This window comes from Artibeus jamaicensis, unplaced genomic scaffold (assembly GCF_021234435.1).
Source record: "Artibeus jamaicensis isolate MK-2021 breed Jamaican fruit bat unplaced genomic scaffold, CSHL_Jam_final scaffold_369, whole genome shotgun sequence".
Lineage (NCBI taxonomy): Eukaryota > Metazoa > Chordata > Mammalia > Chiroptera > Phyllostomidae > Artibeus > Artibeus jamaicensis.
Window position 1 is genome coordinate 19,810,610 of NW_026522042.1, and position 21,381 is coordinate 19,831,990.

A 21,381-nucleotide genomic window follows, 5' to 3' on the forward strand; every position below is an offset into this window, starting at 1 on the left:
TAAGTTTGGATTGCAGGGCATGATGGGATATTATACGGCATTTTCTTGAATCAGTACCTCTGAAGGGTGAGCTTTTTAAGTTATTAGAGTTTCAAGTATTTATTATTTAGTTACTGTATAGCACAAGGACCAGTGTGCTTTTAACATTTAATCTTTCTCTTTAATCTGTTTTAAAATATTTGTCTTGAGCCCTGGCTGGTGTGGCCCAATGGATTGAGTGCTGACCTGTGAACCTAAGAGTCATGGGTTTGATCCCCAGTTTAGGGCACATGCCTGGGTTTCAGGCCAGGTCCCCAGTAGGAGACACAAGAGAGGCAACCACACATTGATATTTCTCTCCCTCTCTTTATCCCTCCTTTCCCCTCTCTATAAATAAATAAATAAATAAATAAATAAATAAATAAATAATCTTTAAAAATTAATAAAATAAAATATTTGCCCTAAGAACATTTTATATATTTTTGTTGCCTATATTCCTTAGGAGTTGTTGAATTTTGGTGCAGGCACATTTACTACTTAACACATCAAATTAAATGTCATGTCAGAGTGGGGAGGGATCATCTTCCTATCTTAAAAGTATTTGAAGCAACTGTAACTAAACTCTAAGGACAAGGAAGCTTCAAGTGGAGAAAGAACTAGTATGTCTTTCTATCTTAATAATATAATATCAACAAATGTCCATATCTTTATTTTAAAGAATCAGATGACTCTTGGGAGCATTTAGTTGGGCATGCAATGACGACTTAGGTTTTAAATAAATTTAATAAGTGTTCAAAGAAGATAAACAGTACATAAAAAGAAAAATAAAGAGCAAAGCATGTAATTTGCATGTCTAATCTTATGCTAACTCTGACAATAAAATCTCACTAGTGTAAGTTTTTATGTTTTTAGTTATAAAAGATTTTTTCAAAATTTATTGAATTTAGTGGGGTGCTATTGATTAATAAAAGTATACATGTCTTTGCCCTGGCTGGTGTAGCTCAGTGGATTGAGTGTGAGCCTGTGAACTAAGGGATTGTGGTTCAATTGCCAGTCAGGGCACATGCCTGGGTTGCAGGCCAATTCTCAGCTGGGGACACACGAGAGGCAACCATACATTGATATTTTTCTCCCTCTCTCTTTCCCTTCCCCTCTAAAGATAAATGAATAAAATCCTTAAAAAATTATATATATTTTATGTGCGCAATTCTTTTTAAGGATTTATTTATATGCTTATTTAAATTTTTCTAGACAGAGGGGAAAGGAGGGAGACAAACATCAATTTATGAGAGGAACATTGACCAGCTGCTGCTCACAAGCCCCCAGTTTGGGACCCGGCCTGCAACCCAGGCATATGTCCTGACCGGGAATCAAACCAGTGATGCTTTGATTCACTGGCCAGCTCTTGATCCACTGAGCCACACCAGTTTGGGCAAGTGTAAAATTCTATATACATTATCTCTATTGAATCTGTGTATACCACCCAAAGTCAAGTCTCCCTCTGTTATCATTTATTTCCCCTTTATCCTCTGCTACTTCCCCCACCTTTATTTTACAATAAAAGTTCTGTCCAAAAGACATCCAGCAATGTAATATGAACAATAGAGACATTTATTAAAGAAAATACAAGATACAAGAAACATGGTAAGTAGGAAAATGATCTTGAGTTCCCTTCATAGTAGGCACCTTGGGACCTCACACAGTTCTCCTAATTGCCATCAACTGCCCGGTACTGTTTTTTTAAACCTCTTCCCTTTCAAAGGTGATTTTAGTTTTGGGAAAATCCAGAAGTCATAGGGAACTACATCTGGGCTGTAAGGGTCTGAGTCACCTGGGTGATATGATGTTTCACCAGAAAACTTTGCATGAGATGGGATACATAAGTGGATGCATTGTCCTAATGAAGCTGCCAGTCACCAGTTGCCCATACCTGCAGCCTTCTGAATCATCCAAACAGTTTCGCACAGGAATGGTCAAGCTAAACACAAAAATTGATGCAGATCTGTTGCTTTATTTGTTCAGTCATTTCGGATGTGACAGCCACACAGTACAAATGTTCACTCAATAGCATCTACTGCCCCCACTGTCTAGTATAGTGAAGTCATCACCATTCACACATGTGCACTCCAGTCCACTACCCTTGGCTGCCAGGTTACATCCTTGTCGTATGAACTCTTCTCATTATATTAACAATCACTTTCTTTCTCTGGACAGATCTCATTGTATATAGGGCTCAAAGAAACATTAGAAGCTAGATTACAATTAATTTCCCCCCTGTGACTTAGTAATAAGTTGAACTTTCCACATTATACTTCCATATTTAGATATAATATTAGAAATACAAGGGGGGCCAAAATGGAATTTATTTATTAAAATATATATTTAGCCTTACATATTTAAATTTTAGCCATCTTCAAAGTACTATCTATTTGATGCATTGTGCCTATTGAGACATTTTTCCCACTGCTCAAAACAGTTTTTGAACTTGTTGATTTTGGCGCCTTTTAGTGCTTCTGCCATTTTTTGTTTAACCTCTTCCACATCAGCAAAACTTTTCCCTTGGAAGAAATTTTTTTCATCAGGAGAAACAAAAAAAATGTCATTCAAGGCAAGACTGGCTAAATAGGGAGGAAGGAACATGGGGGTGTCCAGTTTTGGTCAAAAACTGCTAAGGACTCAGCAGGGTGTGGACAGATGCTTGTGAATTGGCCATCAAGAAATGGGCAGAGGCACTGAAGGAATCTTCAAAATGATGTCACTGAAGCTGAGTACAGCCTCTCGCAACAATGCCAGCTGGTGCACTGAAACAGATGGGTTCTTAGAACGCTCACCTACATAGTTGGGGGAGGCCTGTACCACGAGGGGCCCACATTCCAGAAGATAATTTCATTTTCTTTTTCTTCCATTACCAGGTTTCCCCTGGTAAAAAGTACACTGCAAAATGATGTATGTTGTAAACACCAAAAATGTTATGCAGTGATAGTTCACCCAGGTTCAGAATGAGGAATTATTTTTCACATAAGTTTAACACGGATACACAGTAGGGGTAACAGCAACAGGCATAATTTCAAATATGAGATAGGAGAACATAATTATCAAGAAATGTGCTTAACAGTATATAATGTATACTGATTCTATACCTTCATCTATTTAAATATGCATACAAACATTTAGCCACTACTAATCACCAGTCAATAAGATTTAAATTTTGGCAAGTTGAACATAGTCAATCAATATTTGCCAGAGCAAACTGTCACATCCTGTCTCTGTACTGAAGAAGAAAAAACATGGGAAATCAGATTTTTGTTTTATACCAGTTCTGTTTGTTTTGGATTATTATAACTAAGGAAAATAAATTATAGCACAAAATATCTCTCCCTAATTCACTACTTGGTCAATTAGTTTCCTAGGCATTGAGAAATAACAGACATAAATTTTTTAAATTGCACAAAACAATATTTTTGTTCTGAAAGGTCTGAGAAAATGGGGAGGTAACAAGTACATGGAGTAGGTTGCCTTGTATCCTGACAAGGGGCAGATGCCCTAGAAAATCAGGCTTCCTTAAAGCACAACATTGCTTTGAAAATCTTCTAAAGTGGTAGTTTTAGGACTAGGATTTTTAAATTGGATTTTCAGGTTAATCGTGACTTACATTAAATTCTAGCCATGGGTGAAAAGTGAATCTGATATGTCATAGCCAATTCAGAACCTTGCGATAATGAAGAAAGTTGAGATATCTTTGATAAGTCTTTTTGACACATAGCTGTTATAGTTAGCTTAAAATTTTTTATTTTTCAATATCATATAGCATGTTACTGAAATACCAAAAGTTATATTTAAAAAATACACTTAGCTCATAGAAGTCATACAGGAAAGAGCAAAAGTAGGTTTATAGTTGTTCATATGCAAAGTAACATTTTACGTATGAATACAATATTAACAACTTATAATATAGTAATAAACTGTTTTGCATGCTTACAACTGTGAACCTACTTTCCCTCACTCGTATTTACTATGTGGATTAACTTTTTTGCAGTGTCCTCACTTTTCACTTAGTCACCTCTCGCTTGTCATCATGTAGTTTATCTGAGTGTCTCAAAACTAGTGGGAGGAAAAATGGGCAGAATTATGTAAGCAGTATGTCCAGAAGTCTCCCTTACAAAATAGCCTTAGTAAAAGAGAGCACGTGGTGGAATGTTCTGCACACGAATTTCTCCTGTCAAGTATGTTATTGAAATACACACACAGCACATAGACATGCAAAGGCAACAACTACAATATTGCATAGAGAACCACAGCATCGAACTATTAATCAATGTTTTTTGTTTGTTTGTTTCTAGCCTTGGATATCAATTGCCGAGGTTTTTTTTTAACTAATTGACTCGACAAGTATTTCACAGTGCACTAAGTAGGGCCAACATTCTGGAAGCTAACCTAATCATGTCACTTGTCACTACACCACAAATCAGAAGGAAAAAAAAACAAACTCCTGGGGAGCCTCACTCTTTTTTAAAAGCCAGTGACAGCCAATTCTTTGTTACAGAATGACAAGTTAAAAGACATAGCCACTTGTGCAAATACTCTTTGTTTTTTTCATTATTAAGTGTAATTGATGATTTGGTCATATAATGTAATCTTTTGCACAGTTTTCTTTTAAACACTGTCTTTATTTTCTTTGACCAGAAGCTGGAACATACTTAGACATCAGTCCAACTCACTCACTTTACAAACAGGAAACGTGAAACCATAGAAGTTAATGACTTGTTTTAAAACAGCAGAACTTTTAAAAAATTTGTTAAATTTATTGTGGTAACACTGGTTAATGGCATTGCATAAATTTGAAGTGCACCACTTTATAACCCAACATCGGCATACCCTGTTGTGTGCTCACCACACAAAGTCTACTGTCAGTCTGTCACCTTGTATTTGAACACCTTCACCTTCTTCATCCTCTCCCACCTCCTTAACCTCCTCACCACCATTCTGTTGTCTGTAAACATGAATTGGTTTTTTGTTTGTTCATTTTGTTTGCTCATTTGCGGCTTTTTAGTTTTATAAACCACATGTCAGTGAAATCATACATTCATGTCCTGTTCTATATGATTTCACTCAGCATAACACTCTTAAGATTTGTTGTGGACTGCTCTGCCTGGTTTCAGGAATTGTAACTCTACCCCCTGTGGCTAAGGATGAGTCAGTGACCTTTGGAATGCCAGCTGCAGCAGACAAAGCTTGTCTCTGGTAGCAAATGCTGCCTCAGTTTTCTCCCTGCCCCCAAAACATGGTCAGAAGTCAATGACGGGTAAGACCCCTCAAAGGAGGGGCAACCTAGGCCAGACATGATAACTTGGGAGGCCTTCGTGGAAGCACTCAGAGAGCTGCAACAAAGAGCAATGAACTCTTGCCCCATGGCTTTGACATAGCCCGAGTCCCCATGTTCTCTGGGAGAAGCACTTCCCAGCTCTAATTCCCTTAAGCCTGAATACCTGTTGGGGAGGGGTGCAGCTCCTTGCCTTGCTAGAACATGTCCTGGGGAAAAAAATCTGACATCACAAAGAATTCCTGATAAACTTGTGAAATCTGCTCTGCTAAGAGTGTTTTCATTAATATGTGAAGGGTTCGAGTGGGAAACTCTAAAACTCTTCCTGACAGATTCTGACTCATACTAAGCCCTCAGATTTCTTTGAAATGTTATCTACTGTTTGATCCTTGCCGCCCTGTATTCCTGTGTATTACAACCCAATAAAAGCCCTTGGAGGATGGGGCTCAACGCCATTTTCCCCTGAGAAACTGGCCATTCCTCAAGGACTTTTTCCTCTGGGAAACCGGACACCTCTCCTCCCCAAGCAGATCACATCATGTCTCAGTCAAATTTACTCTCATCTGTGGCACACTGGGGGGGACTTTCAAGGAAAGTTGCCCCCACAAAGATTCATCCATGTTGTAGCAAAAGACAATAGTATATCATTCTTTTTATGACTGAGTAGTATTCCACTGCATATATGTACCACCTCTTATTTTTCAAGAGAGTCATTCACGGTCACCCACATTCAAGATCTCATCTATTCCTGACATATTTCAAGCTCCATTTCTACTTATTATTTCATAGACTGTTATTTTTGCATCTTGGTGGGAAATTGACAAGTAACTGAGAATACACTTAGGTAACTTTAAACATTAGTTTCAGAATCACTAAATACGTTCAAGTATAGAAAAAAGTGACATACTGCTTGCTCATCTCACCAGCCTCTGTGGCTCAATCCTCTCTACCAGCGTCTTGTCCTTGTCACGGCTGCTGTCATCTCCAATGTAATAAACTGGGGAGCTGTCAGTCTTGAGTGATATAGCATATGCAGATACCCCAACCAGGGCTGTGCACACACACAATGGGGTCTGCTAAACTATTCTTTTCCTTTCTTCTCTTTCTTTTCCAAAGCAGAGGAAAATGGCATGTCCTGGGTAACAAATGAAAGCGGATCATTTACATTTTGGAGGACAGCTGATTTCTGAAGTAATAGTTTTTGTAAACTGGTAAAATTTTATCATTAAAATAAATGAATTAATTAGTAAGAACATAAATATATAAAGAGTTCATTCCCAAAGACATTTTTAAATAATTATTTTTAATGTCCACTGGTGATTATTTTTATAACTTTTGATTATATGTGTATACCTAGATTATAAATAGATTATAAATAGATAAGTACGTATGTCCAAATATATCAGTTAACCTTTTCATATAAAAATATAATAATGAATTTTTCTTGCCATCTCTTGTTCTTTCACCAAAAGTTTTGAGATATATACTGGGAAGGGCAAAAGTAGGTTTACAGGCTAAATTCACTGCATTATTTATTAATTGAATTTGTATTATTTTTCATAAGAACAACTGTAAACCTACATTTGCCAATTCTATTCTTTTGTAGCCTCTGTAACCTAAAAATGTACATGCCAACATCTTTTTTGGTCATTCTGTAAATTTTGATGATCTTTTTAACTCTCTGATCTTTGTCCCAATTTTTCTTTGTCAATTTTTTTTATTTTTCATCTTTTTTGTTTTTACAATATCAACAGGACTGATACGTACATTAACATCTGATTTTGCTATGACTGAAAGTGTCCCGTTAACAACTAAAATCAGTGCACATGGTTTCATTACTTTGCATATTCAGTTTTTGAATTACTAGTTTTGGATAAAAGAATATGAAAAGGCACATCTCTAACTGCCTGTCTTCAAAAACCTGACCCCAAAATGCCTCTGTTCTTTGACAATGTTTTGTAGTAGGTTTTACTGACTTTCATTTTCCTTTGATTGTTTTTTAAGAATTTACATTTTAATCTCTAAGACACTGTTACCCCAATTTTGATATTTCTTCTGGACTATCTCTTAACATCATGATTGAAAAAATAATTATCTTCTGTGCCCCATGTTATCTCTCTTCCCTGTGGGGCCAAGCATTATGTTTGCATATCTTGGCATTTTTCTGATGTTCCTTGATTTTTCAATCACGAAGAAGGGCTGCATAGCTGATTCATCCTCCCTCTGTGGAGAAAGTAGAAATGTTTTTCTCTTTGATCTCTATAGTCTGATTTCTTAATGTCTTTTACTTTCATAAGAACAAAGAAAATCAATCCCTCTGAGTTGCCAGTTTCCATAAAGTTGTCAACCTATTTTTGTTTGTTTGTTTTATTCGATATTAGGAGAGAATGCATGTCAATTTCATTTTGTTTTCTATTTTTCTATATTCACCTCCATACATGGACCTTATGTTTTTGCATCATCACCTCTTATTTACATTTAAGTAACAAGGGTGAAATGTCTTTATACACTACACATTTTGTCTTATGATTTGACTTTTAGAATTCTGTATATCCTCCTGCTTATCAATAAGAAGATGAATCCATTCATGTTTTCCTCCATCTGAAGATGTTCCTATGTAACAAATATTTGTCATTCATGAGAGTAACAGTAGGATTAAAGGAATTATTAAGTCTCACTTGTTACCTTAGAAAAGCTCATACACATGTGATTCTTTTTCTTTTCTTCTTTTCACATTTTTTATTGTTGTTCAAGTACAGTTGTCTCCATTTCCCCTACCACTCCCTTCCCTACCCCCCCGCCCAGTCCCCACTTCCCACCCCTGATCTTACCTGCCTTTGGTTTTTGTGATTCTTATGCAATACCTGGCAGACGGCTCACTTGAAACTTTGTACTCTCTAAGCAATTTAGAGATCCTGCATTTCATATCTATGTAACTCCCTTTTGACTTCAGTTCCCTTTGCCAAAAATTGCTGCTCTTCACTTTCTATATGACTTAAAGTTGAAAGTGAATTTTTGTCTGGATTAGATAGCCTTTGTGTTCTAGAAACTCTCATTTATGTGAAATCCCCACTAGGTTAAAAACACAGGATGAAGAATTTCTTCTAACTCCCTGAGGTTAAAAAAAATTGCAAATAGATTATCTTTTTAGAGCTCAAGTTCTGACTTTAATCAGAATTAGTTTGCTTAAATTAGTTATATAATTTTAATTATCTCAAATTAAATTATAATAAATTATAATTATTCATTAGGTTAAAATATTCACCATTGAGCTGATGGAGGAGAAATGGGATATTTGATTAATAGGGATTATTCCTATGTATAGGTAAAAAGAACACGTTTTCCTGGAGGATCAGTCTTTGTCTGAGATACTTATAACCGTTACGGAACTCAGCTAATTATAACACTTTAATTCTATTTGAATATTGGCTGCATCCAAATATGACAGATTTTACTAACGTTACTTTGAAGCTAAAAAAGTTATAAAAATATTGTCAAGTGCTATTGTTCAAATTGTTTATTTTTCAACCAAAACTGCTTAGAAAAGCAGAGTAAGTAAACTTTGGTTAATTTGGCATTTTCACTTTGAAATGCAAAAGAAAAAATGATTATTATATTTGACAAACAGTTTAAAGATAGTGCTATCATTTTTAGTGTCTTAACCCAGCAGTATATCAAGTAGCCTTACCTTTTGCATACCAGGTAGAAGACTACTAGTCATACACAAAATAGCATTGTGCTCTAGGAAGCACGCAATTTACTTTGCTGTTCAAAACTAAAGAAAACAATTTTCTGAATTTTATAAAATCCACAATGTTATATAAGGTGTAGAACTCAATAGTTTCCTAAAGCACTGTAATATAAAATAAGCACCTTTGTAAGAAGGTAAATCAAAACTTGACCTTTGCAACATATCACATGCTCTTCTCAGTCCCCTTAACATAATTTTTTGGAGGAATTGCTATTGTTTATTTATATGCTTCTCAGATAATTTTACTTTTTCAATATTATTCTTGCTGTTACTCTTTTAGTTTTCAATATTTTTATCAATTATATGGTGGAAAGAGAAAAATATTTCAATTATTTATAAATAAGGAAATTTTAGTTTTAAGGATAATTTCACCTATTTAAATATACTTTTGTGGACATAAGTTATCACAAAAATACAGTTTTTCACAGGCAATTAACTGGATAATAACTAGTAAGTACATACAAATATTGTACTTCTAAGGCAAGTTTTCTGAGTTAAATCTCAGTGTATTTACCTACATATTGTAAGATTAAGAACTAAATATCTTCAGAAAACAAAAATTTAAAAATTTCTTTGGGGCTTCAGGGAACTTTGGGGATACTATTGTATATTGTGCAATGTAAAATACTATGAAAGCTACTTTGATTCATAACACAGAGGTGCTACAAAACATAAGGTCAATAATTCTTGATGAGAAACACCACTGCCAAAAGGTGTAATGAGATACCAGTAGTAAAAGCTAGCTTGCCTTGCCTTTAAATGTTTCCTTTGTGATTGCATCCAAGGCTATCTTAACTTTCACACTGCTCCAATATGCAGAAGTGCTGAGATGGAAATACGGATAAGTATCCATGCTGAATATTACAAACAATTAAAAACATAAAAGCTAGCATCACCAAATGCCTCTCTCTTATGGGTGTTTGGTTGGTTCTTATTTTATTTTTTGGAATAAAATAAAGGATTCATTGCACTGTTCTTAAATGGTTTACAATTTTGAATTAAAACATACATAGTTGGTGTTTTTCTGATATATGTTCACAAATTAAAATACAACAAAATTGAAACAAAGTTATTCCATTGCTGTTATCTTTTTTTGTTATTTGATTTCCGTTCTGTTGGGAGTCATATACAACCTCATCAATGGTTCCTATGACCTTTTTTAAGTTGTTTTATGGGATAAAGTTATTTATCTGTCAGTTTCGCTACTAAGACAAGAAGAGTAACCTATTTATTTTTATTTGGACAACAAATCTACAGCAAGTTTCCCAGTACTCAGGACTTCAGGACTTCAGGGGGTGTAAAAGGGAGTTGGTAAGGAGCCAAGGGAAAGACAGGGTCAGGAAAGGGAGCCACCGAAGCACCCATTGTTCAACTCGGGTGCTGCACATGTGACAACTTTATATTCCGCATATAAGCGAGATCACATAGTGCCTGTTGTTCTGTGTCTATAAGCGTTTGCAGAAGACTCTCTGTTTTGCATAGTCTTCCCTCTGTTTCAAGTTACATGCCATGGCCTCTGCTAATCATTCCCTCTACTCAATGAGCTTTTTGGAATCTCTGCCTCTAATCACTCCTCTTTATTTTCTTCAAGATTACAGGGTTTTAGCAGTGTTTTTCCTTTACTGCAATTGTAGTAAGTCTTAAGCATGAAAGGAAACCAGCTTTGTATACTCTTGTAAACTTGAGGACTCGGTGTTTTTTCAAGACATAAACAATTCAGATAACATTATTTACTTTACATATGGAACAATAAAATTTATACACTTACAAGTTTCTAAAAATATTGAGAATAATTGTTTAACTGAAGCACAATTAGCTCGTTTTCATTATGCAAGCTTCTCATTTGATATCTTATTGATTTTCTCATTATTAAAAAAACTAAGATTTTATCATCATAAATGATTGTGTACTTAAGTATGGATGTTCAAATTAAGCCCAGAGAAAATAACTCAAATGCAAATCTTGACTTGAACTTTCTATCAATTTGAGAAAATATTGATTGCCCCACTGAAATTGACTTTTATACAATATATTATATTTGTGTCCTTGTTTCTCTTCCCTTCCTCATCCTACCACAGTCTTCCTGTTAGTTCATATGATTACTTTGAGCACTCATTTTATCTGGCGGAAAACCTGAAAGTGCCTATTTTTCTGGTTTGGCCATCTGTAAAAATTATAGTCATTTTTTCAATTTTCCATTCAGGCAACCCTTCTAAGCAATACCATCATGAGCTATCAGAGTAAAGTAGGAAGTACTTTGTCCACAGTTCTCCTGACCTTTTATGAAAATTAAACTGTGATATTTTTATATATCTCTCAATATTTTATAATTTTATTAGAGAAAATGTGCTTTTAAACTATGGATCTCCGTTTGTTTTAAACTTAGCTCTTTCCCTTAGGATATGTGAAAATATGTGTGTTTTAAATATCAATCATGTACACATGTGTTACATGTACTGAATACTGTCAAAGAAAAATTCACTGGAGAAGTTAAAACAGTCTAGGAAGACTTGATTCAAGACTATTGCAATGGGGAAGAAAAGTTAAATTCATCTCCCCTGAAACAAAAGTCTGGAGAATTTTAAACACTGAGGTGGGCTTTTGAAGAGCCCTAGAGATGTTGGGGAGGGCGGTCAATGTTATTAGGCCACAACTGTCAGCTACTTGGCCCTTACTAAAGATTGGCTTCTATCCTCCCATGGAGACCAGGAGATAGGGGCTTTTTGATTGGTCTATTTAAAGGGATGGTTTCCAGGTCTCTGAGAAAGACATTCTTAGTATATAACCTTAGCAAGATACTGGGAGATGTAAATCTCACAGACAAATTTATAATTTCAAACTTTCTAAGGTAAATGCTTTCAGTACAGAAAAGTCAGGGGCCTCTATCAGAAAGGAAACTGTCTAAAATTTATTCAAGGGGAGGGAAGTGTTAAGGCTTACCTGTCAATATTCTCTAACAAAAACTTTGATCTGGAAACAATGATCTTACATAAAATGAATAATTATTTATTTAAACAAAAGTGATATGAAAAATAATATTACATATGAATATGATCATCAATTAAAATTCTTAAAAAGTAAGGTATCTATGTGGTTGTATAATGTAATACTGAATATTTCTGTACCTGTTCCCTCCATAATAAATTGGCTGGACCAAAGGATTTCTGGACACATACACTGAATATCGGGAACCATAGATTATTTATGCAGAAACCCTTTTCTTTGTTCCTTATCCTTTGTCACTACCTTTATCACTTTCTTGTGGAGATGGATATCCATTTATTAGGTTGTATTTGTCCACTTATTTTCCATTAAAAGTGAATATCGAAATTGTCATTTTATTGAAGAGAGACCTGAGTCAGCCTCACACCCCAGCTTGTTCCTAGGTTCTTGCTTAGCTCACAGGAGACAAATTCAAGGAACAGACAACATGTACAGTGGAAAGGAGAGAGCAAGTGTATTCATGAAACACAGAGGAGCATGAAGCTGCAAGCCAGCACCTAGCTAGTATGAATGCCCCATGAATGGTGAAAATAAAGTTGTTAGTGAATGTATTAGTAACTTTGTTCTATACACCTGCACCAAGGCTACAAGTGAGCACCCAGTTAATCCAAGTGTGCTGTCTATTGGGGTTCAGGGGTACCTTAGTCTGCTTCTAGGTTCCCCCACTTCCCCTTTCTAAACCTTGGGGATAATGTACAGCTATGAAAGCCTTCTTTTTCAGCTAGTAAAGGCTCTTTGTCTTAGTGAAACTGCTATAGGGACTCCCTTTCCTAGCACAGAACCTCAAGGACTCCCCACCTCTTGTGCTATCCTTGCTTGTGATGTTCGAAACTTTCAGCAATCTTGTTGGACCAGGCTCAGGACTGCTGAGTCAGAGGGGGAGACATGTCTCCCTGCCTCCTCCTCCCTGCCTTAGTTTACTACCTATCTCACCTAACTCTGGCATACACTCTAACCAAATGAGCTACCTGGCAGGGCCCACAAGTCCCTTTTGACTCAAGGTCACACAGAATTGCTTTGAGGAGACGTTAATAGGCTTGTTGTGCCATCTGCTTTCATCAAAGTGCATTTTGAGTGATGCCCTGGCCGATTTTATCTATTGCTTCTCACGTCCTGTACTGTTTTACACTACATGTTAAAAATTATTTTTGAACTGAATGTGAAAAATTGTTTCTTTCTTTGAACAACTAAAATATTTTTCCTTGCAGATTGTGTTTCTCTTCTTACTTTACTATCCAAAAAGTTTCTCAAAAATAAATTTGACCTGTAGCGATTGTACATCTGTGTCTTTTTTAAAAAAATCTATATTTTTAAAAAGGATTTTCAAAGGAGACACTGTATTTTTTCTTTTTTCTATATTTTCAGTGCTTTATCCTTTTGGAAGAACAAAAGGTTGAATATTCTTCCCACACACCACTCATTCTGAGCATATTTTTAAAAAGATGGCATTTTATTGTCCGTAGGCATACAGCTGCTTGCTTTGTGTGGTTCGTTTATTGTGAAGACATGATATAAAGGAAACATCCAAGGAAAGATTCATCCTGGAGCTGTTCAACTTATTCTCTTTTTGTTGTTTTCCTAGGAGAAAATTCATGGCCTTATTTACTTTTAGGTGTATTTTTTCATCGTTGTTCAATTATAGTTGTCACGATTTTTCCCCTTGCTCTCTTTTGCCCACCCCCCGCAGTCAATCCTCACCCCTTTGTCCATGCCCATGGATCCTTCATGCATGTTCCTTGATTTGCCTTTTCCCTTTTATGCCTGCTATCTCTATCCCATATCCCCTCTGGTCACTGCCAGTTTATCCTTTACTTCCATGTCTCTGGTTCTATTTTACTGATTTGTTTTTTGTTGTTGTTGTTACTTAATATCCACTTATAGGTGACGTCATATGGTATTTGTCTTTCACCACCTTGCCTACTTCATTTAGCATAATGCTCTCCACTTCCATCCATGCTGTCACAAAGGGTAGGAGCTCCTTTCTTTCTGCTGTATATTATTCCATTATGTAAATGTACCATAGTGTTTTGATCCACTCATTTACTGATGGGCACTTAGGTTGCTTCCAGCACTTGGCTATTGTAAATACTGCTGCTATGAACATTAGTGCGCATAGGTTCTTTTGAATTGGTGTCTTAGGATTTTTAGGTTACAATCCCAGCTGTGGAATCATTGGATTAAAAGGCAGTTCCATTTTAGGTTTTTTGAGGAAATTCCCTACTGTTTTCCACAGTGTTTTCTTTTTCTTTTTAGGTTTATAAGAGACTATAGAGTCTTGGCTGGTGTGACTCACTGGACTGAGTGCTGGCCTGTGAACCAAAGGGTAGCCAGTTTCATTACCAGTCAGGGCACATGCCTGGGTTACAGGCCAGGTCCCCAGTAGGGCACTTAGGGTACATGAGATGCAACCATACATTGATGTTTTTCTCCTTCTATTCCCCGTTCTCTAAAAATAAATACATAAAAAAATTTTAAAAATACTACATGAATTGTGTCTATTATATTAATTTAAAGTCATAGAGTTCTCTCTTTCTTTCCTCCTGCATCTAATTTTTCCTTCCCCCTCTCCCTCCCTCTCCATCTCTCCACAACTCCTTCTCTTATCTCACTCTGTTTCTCTGTGAGAGAAGAAGAAATATACATTTAAGATTAAACTGAATGGTTGGGAAGAACGGTGGTGGGTGCTATGAGTTTGACAGACTGGCAATGGGAAATTTTTATTTAAATGCCTAATCAAGCACTATCCTGTGACAGACTAAGTAACACATCACTCATATGAGAACTTTATGAAGGTAAATATACTCTTCTTGGGTAAGTAGCATTTTGTTTTAATTGTAATTATAGTTCTTAGGAGGCTAGCTAGGTGATCTCAACTCATCATAAGTCGATTTTAAAAGCCCTTATTTAATTTCTGATTGTTTTAAAATTTTTCTCTATGGTAAATTGTTCAGGTTACAACACAAGCATGTAAAACAAATAAGGTGATATTATCTACATGCAATTAAATCAAATTAGTAGCTATAGTGACTTTGTGCTCATTCATTATGTTGCATTTTCAGATTGGCTTGTTTCACTTAGTAATATGCCTGTAAGTTTCCTCTAAGTCTTTTTAAGGCTTAATAGCTCATTCTGTTTGGTGCGTATAATATTCTTCTGTGTTGATATACCTCAATTTCTTTATCTATTCACCTATGGTAGGACACCTTGGTTGTTTCCAAGTTATGGCAATTTTAAATAAATGGCTATAAACATCTGTATTCAGGTTTTTATGTGAACAGAAGCATTCAACTCCTTCAGTTAAATACTGAGGAGCACAAATGCTGCAGGGTATGATAAAAATACATTTACTTTCACAAGAAACCCCCAAACTGTCTCTCAAAGTGACTGTGCCATTTTGCCTTTCACCAGCAACAAATGAACTCCAGTTGCTCCATCTGGTTATATTAGTGGTGATATTAGTCTTCTGGATTTGACCATTATAATAAGCATATAATAGTATTTCATTGTTTTTAGTTAGATTTTCCTAATGAAATATGATAAGGGACATATTTTTTATGCTTATTTGTCATCTATGTATTTTCCCTGATGGGGTCCCTGGTCAAATCTCTGTCCATTTACTAATTGCCTAATGTATGGTTTTCTCCTTTCTTCTGGGTGAGGCTGATGTCTGTCTTAATCTGTTTGGGCCACAATAATGGAATACCACTAACTAAGTAGTATAAACAACAGACATTTATTTTATCACAGTTCTGAAGACTTGAAATTCAAGTTCAAAGTAATCCAGTAGGTTGCATCTCTAAGGAGACTTCTCTTCCTGGCTTGTAGATGGGTATCTTCTTGCTTGTTGCATCTTGCATACATCTTTTCCTCTGTATGTGCGTGGAGAGAGAGAGAAATTTCTGGTATTTCCAGTGTTCTCATAAAGGACACCTGTTCAACTAGATTATATGCCTACCCTCATAACCTTATTTTTCCTTAATTACTTACTCAAAAGCACTATCTCTGAACACAGACATATTGGGTGTTCGAGCATCAATAGATGGATTAGGGGAGGAGAGACAAAATTCTGACATAAAACAGTGTCTGATAAAGACAGGTTTTCTATTTTCTGAGTCCACATATAATGAGTTTGACCTAAAGCAGACTTGGGAAACTGTGCATTTGGTTGAGCCTAAGATAGATTCCCCTGGGCTATTTCAATAATGGTTAGCAGATTTATATTAATACCATGCAATAGTGATAAAAACTGAATCACACTAGTTTCACTGGTTGTCAGGATAATTAGCATGTCAAGTAAATGAGACGTTTACTAAAATCTCCCCTTGGTTTCCCCAAGGAAAGATTTTCATCTTCATAATAATCAATGGAGGTCATTCTATTGTATTGTTGTCATGCTGTTCAAACAAGGAAGCAAAGTGTCTAACCCATTGTGATCCTTGCCAAAGCTGCATATTAATGTGTTGTACAGGCAACATTTTATTATAGTAACTGAGTTTATTCTTCAGTGAAATAATCTTCTGAATAATTTTGGACATCTAATACAGCTACATTTTAGCATATATCTCTCAGAGATCAATTAAATTTGTTTTTTTTTTTTGGTTTGCTTTTCTAACATTCAAATCATTAGATCAGTATTAGTAGCTTACTAATAAAATATCACCACCATCTAATAAGTTCCTACCTTATTGCGGATATTTACATCTATCTTCATAATACTTACATTAACTCTTTAAGATAGTGGCAATTGCTGCTAAAATGTAGACTAGAAAAGTATGGTTTCAAGCGATCAAACAACTAGCCCCATGTCATAAAAATGAGTGAATGTCATGGATTATCCAAGCTTGATCTCATTTATCAAATCAAGTAAATATACAAAGTATCTAGGTTTTTTCTTGGGCAATGGGAACAGAGGAAAATCTCTACCTGAATAAAGTTCAGTTAAAATAAGAATGGACATAAAGGTAGAGGTAAAGAGGAGACAGAGCCGATGTGAAGGGGATTTCATGCCACTGTGAACTTGGATTTTATTTTCATAGCAAATGAAGTCGATAAATAATTTAAGCAGATGAATGTTACAATCATATTTAATCACTTAAATGATTATGCTTCACAGTGGTTGGAAGATGGTCTATAGGGAGTAGAAATCATATCAAGGAAACCATTGTTTGCAGTATGTGGATAAAAAATAATGTTCCTATGGACTCAAGTTGGAATGGCAAAGAGCTTTAGTCACTTTGGAATTAGAGTGAACTGGATTCTCTGATGCTTTCGATGTGGTTTGCATGAAAGGAATTAACAGTGGTTTCCACCTTGGGTTTATCCTGAGCACCTAGGAGAGTTGTGTGACATTTACTGATAAGAAGAAGCCTAAGATTTGTGGGAAAATAGAATTTCTGAGTTTGACGTGTAAGTTGAAGCAGCTCATTAGGCAATTAGATTGGTTCGTTGGCAATGGGAAATGCCAGTTCATAAATGAGATCAAAGCTCAAGATACAAATAATTTAAAATTTTATCACTAGATGGGCTAAATTAATAGATGGAATACAAACCAAGCCTTAAAATATTTCACTATACAGTGTTGATCTCAGGAGGAGAAACCCAAAGATGAAAAATAAGTTTCTAATAAGATATAAACCAAACAATGAGAGAGGGAGAATTCATGAATTCCAAGTGTCATAGTGTTTCAAGAATGGAGGTGGGGAGCAAAGGGGGGGATGGGCGTGGATGGGAGTAAAAGGCAGAAAACTGTACTTGAAAAATAATTAAATATAAAATACAATGAAAAAAAGAAGTGGCAATAGTGTAAAATGTTGCTGAGAGTGTTCAATGAAAGGGAGACCAAGAAGTGACCCTTGAGTTGAGTGGAATAAAGTTGTGGATGAATTCCATTCAAGGTAATTTCAGTGAAGTGGTTGGGTTTCAGTCCAATGTGGACAGGAATTTAGTAAGACAGCAAAGTAGAGGTGACGAGTACAGTGAGAGCTGTCAAGAGGTTTTTGTGTCAGAAACCTACAAATGAAGCCACAATCTAGAGAACTTTGTAAAATATTTTGTTTGTTTTTTTTGTAAAATCTGGAGATTGTCACTGTGGAGTATGGCTTGTTTACCATCGTGGTCACATGTCTGGTTGGGAGCTGGGGTTCACTGCCACTGCCTGGCACCAAGAAATAGCATCATACTCCATGTTGCCAGCCCAGGAAAAGATCAAAATTCAAAATTCAGTGTACCATTCATACTGAATATGTAGCACTTTCTCATCATCTGAAAGTCAAAAATCTTAGGTCAAACCACTGTTCAGTCATGGACCATTTGTATAACTAATGTTAATTAAAACATTATTAAAATACAAAACAAACTATGATGTAGTAATAAATACATTCATTATAAAATTGCATTTTTATATTTTTATTCTGGATAGACTATATTAATAACCCTGGAATATGTTGACATGTATTTTAATTGTATCAAAATTTTAGAATGCAATATTAAAGTGAGAAGTGTTGTTTACTAAGATTATCTAACTGGGAAAATGTTACAGTTTAGAAAATACAAGATTGGTATGCTATCTGCCAATGTTCTTTTAGAAAAGAAATCTATTCCTTATTAAAGACAAAATGTACTCAAAGGTAATTGATGCCTTTATATTCTCAGCGTTCTGAATCACCTGTCAGTCATTGAGAAAATTAGTTCCTAGTTTCTGAGATACACCCTGTATCTCTCAGGGTTGTTTACTCTAAGTACCAGATCTCTTGTTCTGTATAGAGAGAACTAGTACATAATGGGCTAGACTTTCATGAGATAACCTTTACAAGTAACTCTCGTACTGTCCCTCTTCAGTTTTTCTGCATTAAGTGTTTTGTTTTGGGGAATTATGAGTTCTAAAGGTGAACTTTGAAAAAATACCATTTTTAGCATATTCTCTATACAACATCCCCCAAGTGGGCATGTATGGTTAAAAATATTATTAAATTTATTAAGATTACATTTGTTAATAAAATTATATATGTTTCAGGTGTACAGTTTTATAATACATTATATGTATATTCCATTGTGTATTTACCACCCAGAATGTCATGCACCATTTAAGATGAGTCAGTACGATTTAAAATGCAGAAGTTGTCTATTACTGCATGACCAACTGAAGTACTTTACAATCCCAACTTTTATATATATATATATATATATATATACATATACATATACATATACATATACATATATATATACACACATATGTAACTTTTATACATATATATATATAACTTCTATACATATATATAATCAATTGGTATAATGAATAGATTAACTTATTTATTTTGCATATGCTTGAGGTAAAAGTAAGAAAAATAGCCTTGCATTTTGTAACACTACAAAATATATAAGCACTGAAGATTGTAAGTGGATCCCAGCAAAATAAATTTCCTTTGATACTTCATGCAAAAGGCTTTCAATACATTATTATATAAGTATGTACACATGGATTATAAATTTCATATTTGTTTCAGAACACCACTTTGTACTTTTTCTCCCTTATTGATTACATAAAAGTGACACCATTTAGTAAATTGAGATGCTGGCTATCAGAAAACATTGCCTAATATAATGGCTCTATGATTTATGGTGCAGGCCAGCATAATGCTAACTGAAAATTTAGAGACTGTCTTTTCTCCAGGTATGCAACCAAGGTCTCTTTATATTTTAGAGATGGAACATTAATATTATCTAAAGTAATATGACTGTATGCATAGCAGTTCACTTTGTCTACATATGGAAATTAATGCAATAAAGTGATCTGAAAATGCCATTTTCACCAATCTCTTTTTTATTTTATTCAGTACTGCTATTGTTTTTACAATTTTTACTGACTCATATGTATCTTTATTTCCTTTACTATAGAATTAAACACATAACTATATTGAGCAAAATATTAAATTTTAGTTTTGGAAACAATAATTTCAGACAGTGTTTTAATTACATTTTATTCCACTCTCATATGTTTAATAAAACAAATAGTTCACATAATTCTTTACCAATAGAGGTTTTTTCTTCTGCCTGGATCATATTATTTGTGCTTTAGCAAGAAGTCCCACTAATGCAAAAATATGAGTATAATTATATTTAATATGTTATTGTTTACTTATCATCTTAAATGTATAAAAGGAGATAACATATAAATTAAATCATAAGTATTAAGAATTATGCAAATGATATTGTAGGACATGTCTTTAATTTGTGTTTTGGCTTTCTTCTGATATATACTCTGAAGTGGAAGTACTGGGTCATTAGTCAGTTCCATTTTTAATTTTTTTAACCATTACCCAAGGATATACCTATTGATTTGTGTGTGTGTGAGAAAGAGAAAGAGACATCCATCAGTTGCCTCCCTTACACACCCCAACTGGAGATTGAATCCACAAACTTTGTGGTGCATGAAACAATGCTCCAACCAACTGAGCTCTCAGTCAGGGCCATTTTCATTTTTTTTAGGAGACTTCATATTGTTTTTCACAGTGGCTGCATCAATCTGCACCCAACAGACAGTGCATGAGGGCTCCTTTTTCCGCACATACTTTCCTGCACTTGTTTGTTGATTCTTTGGTAATAGCCATTCTGACAGGTGTGAAGTGATAGCTCATTGTGGTTTTAATTTGCATATTTCTGACAGGTAGTGACGTTAAGCATCTTGCCATATGTGCATTGGCCATTTGTGTGTCCTCTTTGGAGAAGTGTCTATAAAGATCCTCTGAATATTTTTCATTGGATTGTTTTTTTCTTTTTTTTGAGTAGTGTGATTTCTTTATAAATTTTGGATATTAAACTTTTATCACATGTATGATTGATGAGTATGTTTTCCCGTTTACTAAATTGTTTTTTTTTTCATGGTTTCCTTTGATGGTTTCCTTTGCTGAGCAAAAACTTTTTAGTTTTATGTGGACCTGTTTGTTTATTTTTTTCTTTTTTGACCTTGCCTGAGATATACCAGAAAAAAAATGTTGCTAACAGCAACATCTGATATTTTTACTGCCTATGTATTCTTTGAAGATATTTATAATTTCAATTCTTACATTCAAGTATTTAATAAATTTTGAGTTTATTCTTATATGTGGTATAATAAAGTGATTCTGTTCATTCTTTTGCATGTGTCTCTCAGTTATCACAACACCATTTACTGAATAGGAAGTTTTTACCCCAATTTATGTTCTTGCCTCTTTTGTCAAATGTTAATCTACCATATAGGAATTGGTTTACTTCTGGTCTCTCTATCCCATTCCATTGATCTATATGTCTGTTTTAATGTCAGTATCATGCTGTTTTGGCCTTGTAGTAG